The 22,004-nt window shown below is 44.3% G+C and overlaps 1 protein-coding gene and 1 pseudogene across 1 annotated transcript in view; both read right to left on the bottom strand.

Moving 5' to 3' along the window:
* The window catches only part of LOC126245997 (somatostatin receptor type 2-like), a 1,701,965-nt gene that overhangs the window by 1,321,405 nt on the left and 358,556 nt on the right, over positions 1-22,004 (bottom strand). The window lies entirely within an intron of this gene.
* Positions 3,325-3,442, bottom strand: LOC126211852 (5S ribosomal RNA; annotated as a pseudogene).

Below are 22,004 nucleotides of genomic sequence, written 5' to 3'. Positions count from 1 at the left end.
GTACACCTGCCTAGTATCGTGTAGGGCCCCCGCAAGCAGGCACAAATGTCGCAACATGATGTGGCATAGACTCCACCAACGTCTGAAGTAGTTGTGGAGAGGATTGCCACCATGATTCCTGCAGTCGGAGGGGATGGAGATCTCGTCTGAACAGCACTTTGCAAGTCATCCCAGCCATGCTAAATAATGTTCACGTCTGAGGAGTTTGGATCCCAGCGGAAATATTTAAATTCAGAAGACTTTTCGTGGAGCCATTCTGTAGCAATTCTAGAAGTGTGTAGTGTCGAATTGCCCTGTTGGGATTGCCAAAGTCCGTCGGAATGCACAATGGACACGAATGGATGCAGGTGATGAGACAAGATGCTTACGAAGGTGTCACCTGTCAGAGTCGTATTTATAGAGTACCAGGAGTCCCATATCACTCCACCTCCACCACCTTGAACAGTACCCTGCTGACCATGCAGGGTCCTTGGATTCATGAAGTTGTCTCCATACCCGTATACGTTCATCCGCTCGATACAATTTGATGCGAGAGTCGTCAGACCAGGCAACGTGTTTCAAGTCATCAACATCCAATGTCGGTGTTGACGGGCTCAGCCGAGGCGTAAGGCTTTGTGTCGTGCCTTCTGCTCCGAAAGCCCATATCGGTAATATTTCGTTGAATGGTTGGCACTCTGTCATTTGTTGATGGGCCAGCATTGAAGTCTGCAGTAATTAGCGGAAGGGTTGCACTTCTGGCACTTTGAACAATTCTCTTCAGTCATCGTTGCTCCGTCCACAGCGATGTCGGAAATTTGATGTTTTACCGGATTCCTGATATTGACGGTACACTCGTTAATTGGTCATATAGGAAAATCCCCACTCCATCGCTACCTCGGACATGCTGTGTCACATCGCTCGTGCGCTGACTATAACACCACATGCAACGACACTTAAATCTTGATAACCTGTCATTGTAGCAGCAATAACCGATCTACCAACTTCGCCAGACACTTGTTGTATTATGTAGGTGTTGCTGACCGCAGCACCGTATTCTGCCTGTTTACATATCTCTGTATTTGAATATGCATGCCTGTACCAGTTTCTTTAGCGCTTCAGTGTGCGTCAATCATTGTTTGTGGACAAGTGGCGCAAATGTGAAGGGGTTACGATGACATTCAAGCGATTCTCCCTTGTAATGTTCGAGTCGAACCTTGACGCAGATGCTTACCCTCATGTTACCATACAGTCCAACATCAGGCCATTCTCACATCTGAATACCTCACAGATATAGATACTGGACGACTCGACCAGATGGCCAAATGGAAACCCTCGGAGAGGTCCCATTGAAATTCTGCCAGGAGCTGACAAAGTTGTTTCACGCGAGTAAGTGGCATCTCCATATCCTTGACCCCCCATATACGCCGTACGAGGCCTGATAACAAAACACGAATAACACTCATCGACTCTGATTGCCATCTGAACTGTCACAGAGAATTTCAAGGCTAATCTTTTTACATTTCCGATGGTGTGTTCCTGTAAGAAATTACATTGACAACCGAAAATATCTTCTGGGTGCTTCACAGTTGTTGGGCAGTGTATATTCGCTTCCACTGAAGTAAAGTATTCGTAACATGTTGTCCATTAAGGAATATGTTGTGTACATAGTTCCGTGTACACATTCCCCAACTAAGCAGAACAGCGCAGGTGCAGCGCTCGTCTGTCTCCGCACTACGAGATGGCGCTGCCATAGAGACGGACCAAATTCTGCTTCCGCCGATGTAAGGCAGCCAATGAGATTGCTGCTAACCTAGAACCTTTTCTCCTCACGGATCACACTCGCGCAGTGATAAATGAACGCGCAAGGTATTATAACGAGTGTACAGACCTCCGATTAGTCAGTCTGCATTTGTCTGCGCCAGTCTGTAGTCAAGTTTCAGTCATTGCCTAATAAGATTACCATATTCCTGTACATGGCCATGAAGATAAATTTATAGACACTTTTGTCAAGTATCAGAGATATATGTGAGAATAAGATTAACGTACCAATACCCAAAGGAACTTCAGATTGTCGATTGTAAATAGCATCTAGAACCAAGTTAAGTAATTTTTATGCTTGTTATTATTTTAATAAATGTGTGTGAAAATTAATCAAGTTTTGTGTAATGGTGGTCACCTTCAATCTGCTACTCTAAGCGTGCAAGTAGCGTTTCTATCGCCTGACCTAACGGTAGAAGATAAACACGCCACGATAAGACCACGAGACATATTGCTGACACTCGCCTACTTCGTTAGAGTGACAAGTCAAATAATCTGATGGTGCGTGCACCGAAGGTCTTACAGTACGCACACCACAGAATAAGTTTGCGAAAAATGCGGCTCTAAGGATAAGTTTGTGAAAAATGTGCCCAACAGAGAAACAGATGCCTGTACTTGTACAGATGCTCCGAAGTGAGCACACAGCTGGAATACAATTTCTTGCATCAGTCTCGAGGCGCGAGTGGGTGCGGGTGGCGGGCAGAGGCCGTCTGCAGTGTCGCCGAGACAAACAGGCCGCTGTAGGGCTGTCGAGTGCGACGCCGCTGCTGACAAATGGCGACAGATGGCAGCACCGGCAGCAGATGCGGGGGGGAGATGGCGGCAGCGGGCACTTGTTCTTCCGTAACGACCTGTCATCGGCGGCAGCGTGTTCCCACCCAGCTGTGGGCACGCCGTCGACCTGTCAGCCGCTGCCGATGTCAGCCCAGACGTAATGCCGCGCAGACCATCTCAAGTCAATTAATCGAGCTGCTGCTGCTACAGTATTAAGAAGAAGCTGACTGCTTATTTACATGTGTCTTTTTTCATTATATCGCACCCCGGCAAGAAAAGTGATGCATGAAAAAAAAGGTGATTTTTAATATATGTCATTGAAAAATACGTATTAAGTGCCCCAACGTGCACAAAAAAGTCACATCTCGCAACATGTTCACTTCAGGGGCGGGAAGACGATTATCACTGAAACAACTGGTTTTCGGTTGTATCGTTTTTCTTCTTTCTTTTTTCCTTTTGGCAGTTCAATCGGAGTATTAAAACGGCTCAAGATAACCGCTTTCTGAAATAACAGATTTTCCGTTTTTTATTCCTGTTATTTCTTGCAGTAAAACACTCTGTCTTCAGGCCACGAGTGGCCTACCGGGACCATCCGACCGCCGCGTCGTCCTCACTGGAGGATGCGGATAGGAGGGGCGTGTAGTCAGCACACCGCTCTCCCGGTCGTCGTGATGGCATTCTTGACCGAAGCCGCTACTATTCGGTCGAGTAGCTCATCAATTGGCATCACGAGGCTGAGTGCACCCCGAAAAATGGCAACAGCGCATGGCGGCCTGGATGGTCACCCATCCTAGTGCTGACCACCTCCGACAGCGCTTAACTTCGGTGATCTCACGGGAACCGGTGTATCCACTGCGGCAAGGCCGTTGCCTATTTCCTGCAGTAAACTTAGAAATCGAAAAAAGATTGAAGAATATTGACTCCCTTAGTTTCAAGATACGTAGAATAAAAATACTAAATAAGCAAATAAAGACAAATTAGTTCGTCCATTGTTCGCTGCTGTTCTGTAAAAGTGATAATTGGTTAAACACCATGAAAAATCACCAGTATTCTCCCACTGATTCTAATGTTTTGAAAAACTGTTCAAAAACCATGTTGCTGTCGGGGATGCATTACGAACAGTCAGTGCTAAACGGTGAGAACGGAATCTGAAGAACTCTGTTTTTCGTATTAATTTGTCCGTTTTCCAGGGCTACAAGCAGATAGAGGCATATTACGTACACACAGGCAGCATATCAGCTACCTTCCACTGATGTTGTGCACTAGGAATGAACTTTTAGGTTTTAAATTTATTGTTGTTACCATAATTTTGTTCCTCATTTATTATTTTATAGAAGTGGCAGACAAATCTTTAACCTTTTAAGTGAATGGAGAGCTATACTTGATTTCTACGTCATTTCGTAAGAACATTTCCAGCCGAGGGTTGGTGCCATTCTGCAATGCAACGGATGTCTGGCAACGACAGCAAGAAACTATCATACAGACCAGGTGAGGACAAGTTTTGCACACTGCATGTACGCACACACAAGCCACAACACGCGGGAACAGGGACACTCGTGTCTCAGCGAAGCTGTACCAATTTTTTATACCATGTGTTTTTTGCTCTTTTCTGTCCGCATCGTTACTAAAATAGCACTAGTTTTTTCCCCATTTTCTATAACAAAGCAATATTTCGAACCAAAGCAAATTTAACAAATATATTAGTGCTTTTTTTAAAATTGTTTATTTAAAATTTAAAAAACTTCACCACTGCTGCTACGGCTCATTCATAGTTCGCAAATAATAAAAAATCTCTAAACAGGCACCCAAAATACCTGTTACTCAGATTTGACATACCGGTATTGATTTTAGCCGATCGGTTTTCTCAGCCTTACTTCAGGGCAGTTGTGTCAGATTTGTTGGTTATTCCCCACGACAAGAACAGTCACCTCATTGTTGTTACTGGCAGGTGTACGTGTGTCCAACAAGAAGAATGGCATATTTTGAGTTGTGGACATTTCATGAACGAGGTAAGTTGCCTGTAATGTTTAATATCGTTGATTATTACGATGTCTCTGTTTATAAAGGGTTAGTATCTTATATTACAATGTCCCTCACATACGCATGCATGTCTGAACGATCAGACGCAGTTTCGACGATTACAGCTGTGGTAAATATTACGAAATTTCGTGCATTCCAGCGTACAAGGAAACAACGGAAATTTCTGCTCTAGTGAAAGCTCATATTGAATTCCTTTTCTCTGTGAAAGATATTCCTACTTATATAAGCCCGTTTCTGATTCTGGGTTGTGTAAACTGTGTTCCTAAAATTGTACCTAGTTGGTGTTCCTTATAACATTGTATTAATTTCCATAAATTATAATTTTGCATTTTTTTGTAATAAAATCATTTCAACTTGCTTTATATTTTTGATTCTCACTTAAATACTAATTTTACCTGATGGAGTTTCGAATGTCATATTATACCACAGCAAGTAAAAGAAACATATAATATTTGTGGGAAAAAAGTTGCAAAAATATTACATGATGGATAATAACAAAACAAAAAAGTTTTTGGAAAAGCTAAAAAAGCTACACAACTCAGAGAACTAATTAATAATTACCTGATAACACTTCACATTCGACGAGAACAGAGCTGCATGTCTATATAACTCTTACGTAGAATATAAGATAGATAGAAGATAGTAAGAATTTACAGAATGACCTGCAGAGAATTGATGAGTGGTGCAGACTCTGGCAGTTGACCCTGAACGTATATATATAAGAAGAGAAATGCACTACTGTACAGCTACACTGTGGATGACAAACAGCTGCGGTAAAATATGTATGCGTAACTATCCAGAGCGACCTTAAGTGGAATGACCGTATAAAACAGCTTGTGGGAAAAACAGACACAAAACTCAGATTTATCGGAAGAATCTTAAGGAAATGGAACTCATCCACGAAGGAAGTGGCTTATAAGGCGCTTGTTCGCCCGATTCTTGATTTCTGTTCATCTATTTGGGATATCAATAAGGTAGGACTGATAGAGAAGACAGAGGAGATCCAACGAAGAGCGGCACGTTCGTCACGGGATCGTTTAGCTAGAGAGAGAATGTTACGGTGATGCTAAATAAACTCCACTGGCAGTCGTTACAAGAGAGACGTTGAGCATCACGGAGAGATTTACTATTGAAATTTCGGGACAGCAGTTTTCAGGAGTAGTCAGAAAACATATGATTTCCCCCCACATACATCTCGCGTATTGACCATGAGGAGAAAATTCGAGAAATTAGGGCCAATACAGAGGCTTACCGACAATCATTCTTCCCACGCACTATTCGCGAGTTGAAGTGTTGGAGGGATCAGATAGTGATACAGAAAGTACCCTCCGCTACACAGCGTTAAGTGGCTTGCGGAGTATGATGTAGATGTAGATAGATGTAATGGATTTTATTGCCGAAAATACATAGTTGAAATTTAAAGGAAGCGTATATTTCAGTATAAGTTTTACAGAATTCCTTAAGGCGATTTTTCTCAAATACTGCATTTTTGAGTTGTGTCACTGTTCTTGTCGGGGTGCCATATGTTCCATGACAAAAGTACTTCACTTTGTATACAAAAGTATGAGATAGGTGAAGTGCCATCAGACTTCAAGAAGAATGTAATAAATCCAGTTCCCAAGAACGCAGGTGCTCTCAGGTGTGAATATTACCCAACTATTAATTTAATAAGCTATGGTTGCAAAATACTAACATGTATTCTTTACCAAAAATGCCAAAAGTGGCAAAAAATGAGCTGGGAAACATCAGTTTCGATTCAGGAGAAATATGGGAACAGGCGAAGCATTACTGGCCCTACGACTGTGGATATAAAATGAAACTGTCAGTGGCAAGAAAATAAGAGAAGAAGATAAGTTTGTTAACATCGAATACAGATCTAAGTGTTAGGAAGTCTTTTTCGAAGCTATTTTGTCTGGAGTGCATTGTATGGAAGTGAAACGTGGACAATAAACAGTTCATACAAGAAGAGAAAACAAGACATTTGAAAAGTGGTGGTACAGAAGAATGCTGGAGATTAAATGGGTAGATCACGTAACACGTGAAGAGGCAGTGAGTAGAATGGCGGAGTAAAGAAATTTGTGGCACAACTTCATTAAAAAAAGGGTCAGTTGATAGACACGTTCTGACACCTCAAGGGACACCCAATTAAGTATTGGAGGGAAGTGTCTTGGGTAACAACTATACAGTGAGACCAAGAGATGAAAACAGTAAGCAGATTCGAAAGGATGTAGTTTGCAGCAGTTATTCTGAGATGAAGAGACATACGCAGGATAGAGCAGCATGGAGCGTTGCATAAAACCAGTCTTCGGACTGAAGATCGGAACAACAACAACAACAACAACATGTTCTGTTCATCGAATGGGCCAAATTTTTGTGTGGAATGATCACGTGCGTTTGATGCGCATGCCTCTTCACCTCACAATAACTACTGCAAACTACATCATTTCTAGAATGAGATTTTCACTCTGCAGCGGAGTGTGTGTTGATATGAAACTTCCTGGCAGATTAATACTGTGTGCCGCATTGAGACTCGAACTCGGGACCTTTGTCTTTCGCGGGCAAGTGCTCTACCATCTGAGCTACCTAAGCACGACTCACACCCCGTCCTCACTGCTTTACTTCCGCCAGTACCTCGTCTCCCACCTTCCAAACTTCACAGAAGCTCTCCTGCGAACCTTGCTCAATTAACACTCCTGGAAGAAAGGACATTGCGGAGACATGGCTTAGCCACAGCCTGGGGGATGTTTCCAGAATGAGATTTACACTCTGCAGCGGAGTGTGCGCTGATATGAAACTTCCTGACAGATTAAAACTGTGTGCCGGACCGAGAACCGAACTCGGGACCTTTGCCTTTCGCGGGCAAGTGCTCTACCACATGAGCACTTGGCCGCGAAAGGCAAAGGTCCCGAGTTCGAGTCTCGGTCCGGCACACAGATTTAATCTGCCAGGAAGTTTTACATCCTTTCTAACCTGCTTACTGTATTCATCTCCTGGTCTCTCTCTACAGTTTTTATCCCACACACATCCCTCCAATGGTTAATTGGGTTTCCCTTGACCTTTGAGAACGTTTCTTATCAACCGACCCTTTCTTTCAGCCGGCCGCGGTGGTCTCGCGGTTCTAGGCGCGCAGTCCGGAACCGCGGGACTGCTACGGTCACAGGTTCGAATCCTGCCTCGGGAATGGATGTATGTGGTGTCCTTAGGTTAGATAGGTTTAAGTAATTCTAAGTTCTAGGGGACTGATGACCACAGCTGTTAAGTCCCATAGTGCTCAGAGCCATTTTTGAACCTTCTTTCAGTGAAGCTATGCCATAAATTTCTTTACTCCATTATATCATCGAAAGTATACGATCACCTGCTAGTTAACATTAATATGAGGTGTGTCCACTATTCACCTTTATGATGACTTGAACACTGCTGGAAATAATTTCAGTGAGATGTCTAAATGTGTAGGGACGAATGGCAGCCCATTCTTTCTGAAGAACAGAAACCAGGGATGGTAGTGATGTAAGACGCTGGCGTCTAGAGCGAAGTAGACGTTCCAACTCATCCTAAGGTTGTCCAATTTGGCTCAGGTCCCACTCGGCAGGTAGGCCCATTTCCGGAATGTTATTCTCACAACTATTGCTACACAGATGTTGCTTTTGGGGGAGGAGTACTATGTCACGCTAATACAATCATCGTCTCCGCAGTAGACTATGCTGTAAAATCTGTTCATATCCCTCCGCATTTATCGTTTTCTTACGACAGTAAGGGAACCGCACCCCTACGACGAAACACTCCCCCTCACCGCGACACCATCTTCCGGCCACTTCACCGTTGGCACTACACATGACGGCAGGTAAAGTTCTCCAGGCATTTACCAAACCCACAGCTTGCCATCGGACTGCCGCAGGGTAGAGAGTCATTCAGTACTCCAAGTCGGTCGTTTCCTGTCGTCCACTGACCAGTGGCGTCCCTCCTTATGCCGCCTCAGAAATGAGTAGCTAATGAGGAACTGCTCGAACCTTGTATCCCATTAGTTTTAACTCCAAACGCATAGTCACTGAGTAAGCTGGGCTGCTGGTAGCACATTTGATTCCTTCACCGATTTCATGTGACTTCTTACAACCACACCCCAAACTGCACTTTGTTTCATGAGTTCTACCTGGCGTTCGTGTGGCTGTGGTCGTTTCTTCGCGTTTGCACTTCACTGTCATAACACCATCAGTCGACTTCGGTAGCTTTAGAAGTATGAAATGGCCCTGCTGGTTTTGTTACTAGGGTGTCAGCCAATGAATACGTTCCAGGCACTAAGCTCTTCTCACAGACCCATCCCGCTGTTGCTGTTCCTCTCTGACAACACAATACTTCCGGGTTAGCTTCTCGTGACATTTAGAGGTCGATTCCGCGACACACAGAAGTGTCCGGATTCTTTTCATTAGATGGACAAAGGTCAACAGACAGATTCTGTATTCTTAGACTTCCGTAATGCATTCCCCACGCTGCCACACTACCGACTATTAACGAAGGTACAAGCTTACAGAATAGGTTCCCAGGTTTGTGAGTGGTTCGAATCCTTCTTAAATAGTAGAACCCAGTATGTTGTCCTCGACGGTGAGTGTTCATCGGAGACAAGGATATCGTCAGGAGTGTCCCAGGGAAGTTGATAGGACAGCTCTTATTTTATATACATATACACTATGTGATCAAAAGTATCCGGACACCTGGGTGAAAATAACTTACAAATTCATGGCACCCTCCATCGGTTAATGCTGGTATTCAATATGGTGTTGGCCCACTCTTAGCCTTGAAGATAACTTCCACTCTCGCAGGCACACGTTCAATCAGGTGCTGGAACGTTTCTTCGGGAATGGCCGCACATTTTTCACGGAGTGCTGCACTAAGGAGAAGTATCGATGTCGGTCACTGAGGCCTGACATGGCGCTCCAAAACATCACAAAGGTGTTCTATAGGATTCGGGTCAGGACTCCGTGCAGGCCAATCCATTACAGGGATGCCAGTCATTGTCGTGTAACCACTCCGCCACAGGCCGTGCATTATCAACAGGTGCTACATCGTGTTGAAAGATGCTATCGCCATCCCGGAATTGCTCTTCAACAGTGGTAAGCAAGAAGGTCCTTAAAACACCAATGTAGGCCTGTGCTGTAATAGTGCCACGCAAAACAACAAGAGGTGCAAGCCCCCTCCATGAAAAACACGACCACAGCGTGACACCACCGCCTCCGACCGAATCATGTCGTTTTTGGAAACCCAGAATCTACTATGTAGGAATCAACATGGATTCCGGAAACAGCGATCGTGTGAGACCCAACTCGCGTTATTTGTTCATGAGACCCAGAAAATATTAGATACAGGCTCCCAGGTAGATGCTATTTTTCTTGACTTCCGGAAGGCGTTCGATACAGTTCCGCACTGTCGCCTGATAAACAAAGTAAGAGCCTACGGAATATCAGACCAGCTGTGTGGCTGGATTGAAGAGTTTTTAGCAAAGAGAACACAGCATGTTGTTATCAATGGAGAGACGTCTACAGACGTTAAAGTAACCTCTGGCGTGCCACAGGGGAGTGTTATGGTACCATTGTTTTTCACAATATATATAAATGACCTAGTAGATAGTGTCGGAAGTTCCATGCGGCTTTTCGCGGATGATGCTGTAGTATACAGAGAAGTTGCAGTATTAGAAAATTGTAGCGTAATGCAGGAAGATCTGCAGCGGATAGGCACTTGGTGCAGGGAGTGGCAACTGTCCCTTAACATAGACAAATGTAATGTATTGCGAATACATAGAAAGAAGGATCCTTTATTGTATGATTATATGATAGCGGAACAAACACTGGTAGCAGTTACTTCTGTAAAATATCTGGGAGTATGCGTGCGGAACGATTTGAAGTGGAATGATCATATAAAATTAATTGTTGGTAAGGCGGGTACCAGGTTGAGATTCATTGGGAGAGTCGTTAGAAAATGTAGTCCATCAACAAAGGAGGTGGCTTACAAAACACTCGTTCGACCTATACTTGAGTATTGCTCATCAGTGTGGGATCCGTACCAGATCGGGTTGACGGAGGAGATAGAGAAGATCCAAAGAAGAGCGGCGCGTTTCGTCACAGGGTTATTTGGTAACCGTGATAGCGTTACGGAGATGTTTAATAAACTCAAGTGGCAGACTCTGCAAGAGAGGCGCTCTGCATCGCGGTGTAGCTTGCTCGCCGGGTTTCGAGAGGGTGCGTTTCTGGATGAGGTATCGAATATATTGCTTCCCCCTACTTATACCTCCCGAGGAGATCACGAATGTAAAATTAGAGAGATTAGAGCGCGCACGGAGGGTTTCAGACAGTCGTTCTTCCCGCGAACGATACGCGACTGGAACAGGAAAGGGAGGTAATGACAGTGGCACGTAAAGTGCCCTCCGCCACACACCGTTGGGTGGCTTGCGGAGTATAAATGTAGATGTAGATGTAGATGTAGAATTTTACTGTTGGCGCTACACAACCTGGCAGATGACGTCCACTGGGTATTCATCATACCCACACCCTGCCATCAGATCGCCACATTGTGTACCGTAATTCGCCACTCCACACAACGTTTTTCCACTGTTCAGTCGTCCAATGTTTACGCTCCTTACAGGAAGCGAGGCGTCGTTTGGCATTTACCGACTAGATGTGTGGCTTATAAGCAGCCGCTCGACCATGAAACCCAAGTTTTCTCACCTCCCGCCTAACTACCCTAGTGGATCCTGATGCGCTTTGGAATTCCTGTGTGATGGTGTGGATGGATGTCTGCCTATTGCACGTTACGACTCTCTTCAACTGCCGGCGGTCAGTCAACAGGCGAGGTCGACCTGTACGCTTTTGTGGTGTACGTGTCCCTTCAGGTTTCCACTTCACTATCACATCGGAAACAGTGGACCTAGGGATGTTTACGAGTGTGGAAATCTCGCGTACAGACGTACGACACAAGTGACACCCAATCACCTGACCACATTCGAAGTCCTTGAGATCCGCGGAGCGCCCCGTTCTGTTCTCTCACGATGTCTAATGACTACTGAGGTCGCTGATATGGAGTACCTAGCAGTATAATGTACCTAATATGAAAAACGTATGTTTTGGGGGTATCCGGATACTTTTGATCACACAGTGTACACGATGTGGCGGAAAGCATTCTGTGTATGTTTCTGTTTGCTGAAGATGCTCTGGAGTGTGGGAAGGTGTCGTCGTTGAGTGACTGTAGGAGGATACAAGATGACTGAGACAGAATTCCTGATGAGTTGCAGCTAGTTTTAAATGCAGAAAAACTATATGTTAATGCAAATGTCTATGAAGAAAGAAACCTTCAATATTCAAACGCTGCATCAGTAGTGTACTGTCTGACGTCTATTAATTGTCTAGGCATAACGTTACAAAGCAGTATGAAATGGAATTAGCATATAAGGGCTGCAGTAGGGAAGGCGAATGGTCGACTTACGTTTATTGGGAGAATTTTAGGAAAGGGTGGTTTGTATGTAAATGAGGCCGTATATAGGACACTATTGCGATCCACTATTGAGCACTGTTCGAGTGTTTAGGATCCCCGTCATGTCGGATTAAAGGAAGACATCGAAGCATTTCAGTGGCGGTGTACTAGCTTTGTTACCGACAGGTTCGAACAACACTCAGATATTACGGAGATGTTTCGGAAACTCAAATGGGAATCACTGGAGAGAAGGCGACGTTCGTTTGGAGAAGCAGTACTGAGAAAATTTAGAGAAGCAGCATTTGAGATTGACTGCAGAACGATTCTACTGCCGCCAACGAACATTTTGCTTAAGAATCATGGAGATAATATTAGAGAGATTAATGCTCGCAAGATGGCATATTGATATTCTCTTTGCAAGTGGAACAGAAAACACCGCACACTATTGTGTAGCGGTCTTGTCCGTTATCCTCATTACTCGTCGCATTTCACCGATTCCCTTAAGTTCTAGTCTTGTGTGCATTCGCACTGCTGAAGAGATCATTAAGCGTTCTCTCCGTAATCACACATATGTGGTGTCTGCTCTTTCGGACACGTAGCCCGCACCTTACAGTCTTTAAACACTGGTGGTATAATGGCCGTTTTCTGTAGCTTATTTTAAGCACTACCATACCTTTTATCATTGTGAGAGGGATTAAGAAGTTTTTACATCGTATACGTTATTTGTGACGTGTACAAATATTACCCATTTGGCAGATAGCTATATAGCAAGACGGTTGGTTGATTTGGTGGAAGAGACCAGACAGCGAGGTCATCGGTCTAATCGGATTACGGAAGGATGGGGAAGGAAGTCGGCCGTGCCCTTTCAAAGGAACCATCCCAGCATCTGCCTGAAGCAATTTAGGGAAATCACGGGAAACCTTAATCAGGATGGCCGGACGCGGGATTGAACCTTCGTCCTCCCGAATGCGAGTCCAGCGTGCTACCTCATTCGGTGACAAGAAGGTTATGTGTCGTCTTCCACTGGTGATGGCACACTGGCGTTGATTTACGGCCCTGAAAGATGTTTTTCTTCGTTCTATCCACAGCAGCATGTTTTTAATTATTTTAACTTAAAGCCCAAAAAGAAATCGTGATAAAAATCAGAAATACATTCATGTTGCGAAATTATTCACTGATAGCAAATTCCTTTGACATGTGATCCAAATCTCCGTATGCCACACTGTCTACATACACATTACATGATTTCCATGAGAGGGAGAATGAGACTGAAATGAAATGAGATCAAGGTTAGTATCGTCCTTTCGCCCGCCGAGAGTTGTAACACCAAACGGTCTTGTTGGTAGTTTATATTATTAGCGTAAGCGTGTGTAAAACTGAAATGAAAGCAATGGAAGCAGTGATCGGTGGTTTATTGCGTTTGTTGTGTTATCTAATCGGTCACAGGCCTTGAAAAGAAGTACGTTATGTAGGGAGTATTTGTTTCTTTACTTTGTCTTCGGTTGTAATAGGCACATTTCCGTCACACAAAGACAGCAAGGAGCGTGTGCTATTTATTTCAAGATGTTGTTATCCGGTAGGTAAGAACTGCATCCTAAACTCCGCCATACGGTGTCACTGAGCCTAGATATCTAAAATGCTAGCCCTTGCAAACTAGAATCGACCAAATTTGGCATTGGCAACTGGTTTACTGGCTTTAGTGCTCGTGATTCGCTCATCATGAATTCTGCTCTGTTTCTACAGATGCCAATACCTACAATTCCTAACGCCAGTGTCAACTAAATTTCACCTTTCCCATCGCGCCTGTACTATGTAAATTACACTACTGGCCATTAAAATTGTTACACCTCGAAGATGACGTGCTACAGAACCGAAATTTAACCGGAAGGAAGAAGATGCTGTGATATGCAAATGATTGGCTTTTCAGAGAATTCACACAAGTGGCGACACATACAACGTGCTGACATGAGGAAAGTTTCCAAAATATTTCTCATACACAAACAGCAGTTGACCAGCGTTGCATGGTGAAACGTTGTTGTGATGCCTCGTGTGAGGAGGAGAAATGCGTACCATCACGTTTCTGACTTTGATAAAGGTCGGATTGTAGCCTATCGCGATTGCGGTTTATCGTATCGCGACATTGCTGCTCGCGTTGGTCGAGATCCAATGACCGTTAGCAGAATATGGAATCGGTGGGCTCAGGAGGGTAATACGGAACGCCGTGCTGGATCCCAACGGCCTCGTATCACGAGCAGTCGAGATGACAGGCATCTTTTCCGCATGGCTGTAACGGATCGTGCAGCCACGTCTCGATCCTTGCGTCAACAGATGGGGACGTTTGCAAGACAACAACCATCTTCCAACAACCATCTCAGTTCGACGACGTTTGCAACAGCATGGACTATCAGCTCGGAGACCATGGCTGCGGGGTACCCTTCGCGCTGCATCACAGACAGGAGCGCCTGCGATTGTGTACTCAAAGACGAACATGAGTGCACGAGTGCCAAAACATCATTTTTTCGGATGAATCCAGGTTGTGTTTACAGCATCATGATGGTCGCATCCGTGTTTGGCGACATCGCGGTGAACGCACATGGGGAGCGTGTATTGGTCTTCGTCATACTGGCGTATCACCCGGCGTGGTGGTATGGGGTGCCATTAGTTACACTCCGTCGCGCTCCTGCCCTTGTGACATGGGGCATTATCTCGTTGAAAAATGCCACTACCATCGGAAAACACGATAGTCACGATACTCCTTGCCCGCCATGGTGCCTTGCACGAACTCTACTGGGCCCATGGGTGCCCACGTGAATGTTCCCCAGGAATTTTCCTCTGGAAGGCGACGTAATCGCGCCCTCACATCAGTATGATGAAGAAGGTATCGAGATTGATCTGACCATTCAACGCTCCTCCACTGCGCCAACGTCAAGTGCCGATGGTAACGTGCGCGTTTCAGTCGTAGTTGCCGATGTCGTGGTGTTAAGTTGGCACATGCATGGGCCGTCGTCTGCGCAGGCCCATCGTTGGAAGTGTTCGATGCACTGTATGTTAACACACACTTCTACTCTACCCAGTATTGAAGTCTGGTGTTAGTTCCGTCAGTGTTCGCCGCCTGTCCTTATTTGCCAGTCTGCCCAGCTTATGACGTCCTCTGAGAGGTGGCCACTCAACCCAACTACGTTTGGGCGGGGTCTCACCTTCGCCACCTGTTGAAGATACTCACCACAGCACTCCTCAAACATCGGACAAGTCGTACACTTTCCGTAATGGTAGTGCCGACCCTCCGCGCCATCACAATCAGTCCTCCATCAAACTCAGATAGATCGCGCGCCGTCTCCATTCTACACTCGGACAGCACCCTCAATGATACTACATGCAACGTGCGTGTGTTTGATTAGCAGTCATTCCCGCCAGGTGACGCTGCTATCGCCTCGACTGGTTAATATCGAAATTAGGTCGGTAGTCTTATTGTTCTGGCTGATCAGTGTATGTTACCTAGACAAATGTGTTTCCGAAATTTCATTACTCTGCATTAATTACTTAGTTGCCGTTTTTGCCGTCAGTGTGCCCGTATATACCCCAAAAACCACTGTACAGCCCACGGGCATGGCAGCGTACTAGTGTTCGCGTTCTGAGCGAGGAAAAAATACAGCTTCCGGTTTTTCCACTGTCTATGTTTCACTACCATACAATATTGTGCTCCAAATGTACTTTCACAGAAATTTCTTCCTCAAATCAAGGCATATGTCTGATACTAGTAGACTTCTCTTCGCTAGGAATGCCCTTTTTGCCATTGGTAGTTAGCTTTTGATGTCCCCCTTCCACGGTCCGTCATTGGCTATTTTGATGCCTAGGTACGAGAACTCATTAATTTCATATATTTCGTGACCATCAATCCTCACGATGACGTTCTCGTTTTCACATTTCTGTTACTTCCCATTTCTTTTGTCTTTCTCCGATTTCCTCTCAATCCACATTCTGTACTCATTAGACTGTTCATTCCGTTTAGCGGATTATATAATTCTTCTTCACTTTCACTCAGGATAACAATGTCATCAACGAATCGTGTCACTGATATACTTTCGCTCTGAATTTTAATCTCACTCTTCAAACTTTATTTAATTTCCATTATTGTTTCTTCTATGTACAGACTGAACAGTACGGTCGAAAGACTAAATCTCCGTCTCACACCCTTTTTATTCCGAACTCTTCGTTCTCTGTCGTCCACTCTCATTATTCCCTCTTGGCTCTTGTACATATTGTATATCCTCCTATGAACGTGTGTTATTTTTCTTTAGTCTTGCTTTCATTATCAATCGCAACGTCAGAATCGCCTCTCTGGTGCCTTTACCTTTCCAAAAGCCAAACTGATAGTCAGGTGACACATCCGCAATTTTCTTTTCGATTCTTCCGTATATTATTCTTCTAAGTAACTCATGAGCTGTTAGGCTGATTTGGCACGGTCCGTCATTGGCTATTTTGGAGCCTAGGTAGCAGAACTCCTTAATTTCATATATTTCCTGGCCATCAATCCTGATGTTAACCTTCTCGCTGTTCACATTTCTGTTACTTCCCATTTCTTTCGTCTTTCTCCGATTTCCTCTCAATCTACATTCTGTACTCATTAGACTGTTCATTTTGTTCAGAAGGTTATGTAATTCATCTTCACTTGAACTTGTCAGGTCTCACAGTCATCGGAATTATGTGGATGATATTTCTCTGAAGGACGAAAATTTAGATAAGATATCAATACGGTAAGAAAAGTGGCGGATGAAGAGTGTGAGGTCATCGACATGAGTGCTAAAAGGAATCCGTCAATTTCGCTTACGCGATAAATCACACAAATCTAAAATCTGCCAGTTCACTTAAATAGTAGCGGATTGCAAGTACGAAGAAATTCAACTGAAACGATCAAATAGCTAATGTTGTGGGGAAGGTGAACCAAAGACTTCGATTTATAGGCAGAGCACTTAGAAGATGCAACAGATCTACTAAAGAGACTGCCTGCTCTTACACTACACTTGTCCGTCTTCTGAAGTACTGCTGCGCGGTGTGGGATCCTTACCAAGTGGGATTGACAGAGAACATCGAAAAAGATCAAAGAAGGGCAGTTCATTTTGTATTATCCCAAAATAGGGGAATGGTGTCACGGATATGAGAGGCGAGTTGAGCTGGCAGTCATTAAAACAAAAGTGTTTTTTATCGCGATGAGATCTTTTCATGAAATTTCAATCACCATCATTCTCCTCCGTATGTGGAAATTTTTTGTAGACGTCCACCTACTTGGGGAGAAATTTTCATCGTAATAAAATAAGAGAAATCAGTGATCGGATCTTGGAATCCATCTTCGGGATCGCAATGTTACAAAATGGTGAACATGTGTGAATGACTTTTTTGACCTTGTTCAGGAACAAAATGAATACGTAATCCCACGTCAGAAACTATTTCGCATGTGTAGTAGTCTGGTTCTCCGATTAAAAATTCATCACTTCGCGGAACGGATATGCACATGCCACTTGCGCAGCTTGGATGCAAATTGGTAGTAGTGTCTAATTTCCAATACCACCCAGGAGAGATTTAGTCATGAATATTTAACACGGCTAATATCCCGATTAAAGATTTCACAGACCCCACTTAGTTTATTGAAAAATAGCAATTTAATGAATATTTATTGAGATAGCTACATGGGAAAAACAATTTGGTGAAAAGGACGAGACCGACGATGTCATATTTTTATTAATATATAACTACAGCACACACAGACGTAATGGCGTAAAGCAAACTCTGAATTCTATGCTCTCTGTTGAACCAACAGCGTATCCTATAATGTCTTCTGTGTTCTTTACACACTGAATGGAGTGTACCGTTGAACAATTTACTGTAGGTAACTTTTAATTTCCTGCTACATCAGCTTGAGACGCAAGGCATTGGGCTGCTCACCATTATTTGAAATCATTGAGTGGGTTTAGACATAATCGGATCGCTCTGCGTTTATTTGAATTCAAAAGTTCACATTTTCACTAGCGCGGGGTGACTAGGACTATCTGGAAGCATAGTAGAATCCAATTTCGGGCAGTAACAGACATTCTTCGTGTTATGTGTCCTGAAGTGTACTACGAGCACACGAAAGGCGCCACAATAATGATGAGGATAGGTTAGTCAGAAGACGAGGAATATGCCAGAACGGAGCCTAGTAAACCAGTTCGGGCGTTTTACGTAATGGCTATGACAGAGAATTGCTTATCTTATTGATTAGAGAGCAGTGTCAGTAACCAGTCTGGTCACAGTTTCTGCACGATCTACCAGGGACTCAGACGGGAACTCTTCGGCAGTCATTGCTGGTTATTCTTATTCAGCATTTAAGCTGCTGCTGTGGTCCAACTCGGGATCTAGGAAGTTTTCGTACTAGTCGAACACGCTACTTCTATACCACCGAAACAATTCTTAATTATGATAAGTTTGTGAAAAATGTAAGATGATTTTCATCCTCTTTCACTGAATGTAAAACTTGTTAATTGGACTAGGTAACGTATTGGTTTTTTCGTGTAATGCAGCTAATATGGATGCCCAGCGGAGGTATCTACGTAACCTGTGTTTTACTTTAAGACAGGCAGAACGAACACCGACACATTCGTTTGAGGCCTCTTGACTCTTGAGACGTACGCAGGAGGAGAGACGACCTTTCCTGCCAAAGTTTTAGGTGAAACGTTTCACTGGCTCTTCAGATCTCTCGCGAGAATTGTCGATAAAAATCTGATAGCTTTCTCTTTTCACAAGGGACCAAAAACAGCATTCCTGCGCGTTTTTCTTGGGCTCTGCACCAGTCAAGTGCGCCACTGAAAGGAGCTCGACAGTAGATTGGTCAGAGAGGAGAGCGACAAACTGCGGGCGAGATCTAATATTTTTTGCTGACCCGTAGTCCGATACCCAAGGGGTTCGCAGAGGGTGATCGAGACCAAATGTGTGTGGGTTGTAGAGAGTTACTTTGATGTTTCAGAGCACAGTAAGTTGTGGGCAGGCATTCAATTCGATCAAATAGCGAGCAGTTTTGATCCTGAAAGTACCAATAGATATTGGGTGTTGTACAAATCAGAAATGTTTTGGACACATCAAGGAGACTACAGGATTACTTCAAAAGTTCGTGCCATGAGGAGCTGCTGTAGTCTGAAAGCTGAGGTGGTAAGAGAACATGTAAGCGTGAGACAAGCGACGAGGTTAGACCAAAAAATAATTTGTTAGCATCTGTGCTTACGTGAACAGAGAATATTCCGTGTTGCTCAGTTTGGTATTGCGTGTGCATGCATGGTAGAGACATGCATTCATTGACTGCTCAGCTCTCTTGGAAAAGCGACAGCTTACAGACATTAATCGTGCTACTGTTTACAGAAGCTTTAATTAGTGGTACTCTGGCTTAGCAACTCCGATCTTGACCTGTGCTTGTTCAGTCGAGATTTCCGTTAACGCGTCAGTACTCACGGTCAGGTTCCTTAGCTTATTCAGTAGAGCATGTATAGTGCCTGCATGGCTAACTAATATTCCTTTGAATCATAGAATCTAAGTCCTTAATGTACATAGTCTCCACCATGTTGATCATTTTTCTCCATCATTTTTCCCTCTGGTAACGAATTCTAATGGGACAACACTGTTTCGCTATTCTCCATAATTTTGTATTCCATTTATTGTCGACTTTTCAAAACAATGTCAATAAAAGTTTTCTAACCACATTTTAAATTGTCTTGTCCACAGTCCAAATTCTACGTTAGTCAATATTATAAATCTGAAAGCACTTCGTCTTCAGGCCACAAGTGGCCCATCGGGACCATCCGTCCGCCGTGTCATCCTCAGTGGAGGATGAGGATAGGAGGGGCGTGTAGTCAGCACACCGCTCTCCCGCTCGTCATGATTGTTTTCTTTGACCGGAGCCGCTACTATTCGGCCGAGTAGCTTCTCAATTGGCATCACGAGGCTGAGTGCACCCCGAAAAATGGCAAGAGAGCATGGCGGCTGGATGGTCACCCATCCAAGTGCCGGCCATGCCCGACAGCGCTTAACTTCGGTGGTTTCACGGTAACCGGTGTATCCACTGCGGCAAGGCCGTTGCCCATAAATCCGAAAGGTGTAGATAATGTTTACAGCATGTTGAATTACATCGCAATAGTGGAGGATAAGCAAAACCAGAAAAAGCACACGCTTTCGTTTCACATCCTGTGGACATTCACTGGTGAGCCACAACATTGGGACCTGCACTCATCGTTATATTGAAGACCACCCGGCTGCGGAGCGGACATGTCACTCTGTAGGGAAACTGTATAAATGGAGCAGAGAAGAATGAGAAGCCATTCTGGCGGCGAAGCGGCGATACGGTTAGCAGACGGTGAAATCTACTAACATACACTACTTTGAGAAAGTAGCTTATCGCTAATTCACGTGCTGCTAGGAGTTAACGTGTGTATCTCGTCACTGAACTTGGAGGTTGTAGGCTTGCCCCTTATATGAAGCAGTACAGCAGCTACCTGTGGCAGGTCTGATAAGAGTACGATTCTGGTGCACGTACAAGTGTTTAGAAACGCACAGCTCAGCGCACGTTGTTGACCATGGGGCTTCGTAGAATTCTTGTTCTCACGTTGACCCAACGGCATCGTCATTTACGATTGCAGTGGACAACGGATCTTTGTGAATCAATCGTAACGTGTCACCCGGTCGTATGAATCAAGTTCCTCGATACACCAGATCAGTGTCCGTGTCCGGCTATGCTGTTATTCAAGTGAACGGCTGCTTGGGATATCCAATGCACCACGGACGGAAGGATGTGCGATTCGTATTTTGCTAAAGAGGGAATTCACTTGAGGCCTGTGGTACATACCGAATGCACGATGACAGCTGTGTACAATGTGAACATTATTGCTGACTACCTGCAGCGCTTCCAGCTTGATGTTTTTCCGATGGCAATGGCATCTTCCAGCAGGATAACTGTCAGTGTCATAAGGCCAGAAAATCATGACAGTGATGTCACAAAGTTCTGCTCATCTTAACCCGATGAAACAGCTGTCAGGCCCGCGCTCCTCCCCCACAGTCCTCAGACCCGGGAATGAAAATACTGATCGTTTGGCATTATTGGCAGTGATACGCCGTCTGAGTTATTTGAACAGCGCCGTCACGCTTGGCATTAGATTTCGTGTTTTGTTTCTCCACCTGACGAAACTTCCTTTGGGTGTTGATGCCCTACAACCAAAATAACATGTGAGACAACGTATTTTTATTTGTAATTGTGCCTCACGAAGTTTTTAAGTGGAGGTTTACTATCTTTTGGTTCAAAAAATCGATTTTTTTGAAATTACATTTTTGGATGCATCAAAGTGTTTAGAATTCACGCCTGAAACGTTTTTCCGAATACGGAACCGAAATGTTTGTTATTCGCGGCTGAACAAAAAAATGCACGTGCCTGAAATCGGCCTTTTTTCACGCACAAGTTTTTTTTCTTTCGGAGGACAAGTTATTGTTCCGGTGCTTGGGATGAAACACAAAAAATTCTAATTTAAATATCTTCAACATTTCGCGCCCCTGTCAGCAACTCTATAAATATCAATTTCAATAATGAACAGCCTCAGTTGCACCGTTTACCTAGAATTTACCTAGGTCTCACTATGGACAAAAGATAAATACTATTATTCTGAAGAAGGTTGGGTTATCCCGACTGAAACCTAGGTAAATTATAGGTAAACGGTGCAACTGAGACTGTCATTATTAAAATTAAAATTAACACTGTGGTGTCACAGCCAGACACCACACGTCCTAGGTGGTAGCTTAAATCGGCCGCGGTCCTGTAGTACATGTCGGACCCGCGTGTCGCCACTGTGTGATCGCAAACCCAGCGCCACCACAAGGCAGGTCTCGAGAGACTGACTCGAACTCAGCCCCAGTTGTACGGACGACAGAGC

This window comes from Schistocerca nitens, chromosome 1, assembly GCF_023898315.1.
Source record: "Schistocerca nitens isolate TAMUIC-IGC-003100 chromosome 1, iqSchNite1.1, whole genome shotgun sequence".
Classification (NCBI taxonomy): domain Eukaryota; kingdom Metazoa; phylum Arthropoda; class Insecta; order Orthoptera; family Acrididae; genus Schistocerca; species Schistocerca nitens.
The sequence above is the reverse complement of the archived record's forward strand: the minus strand, read 5'-3'. Positions and strand labels throughout refer to the sequence as shown.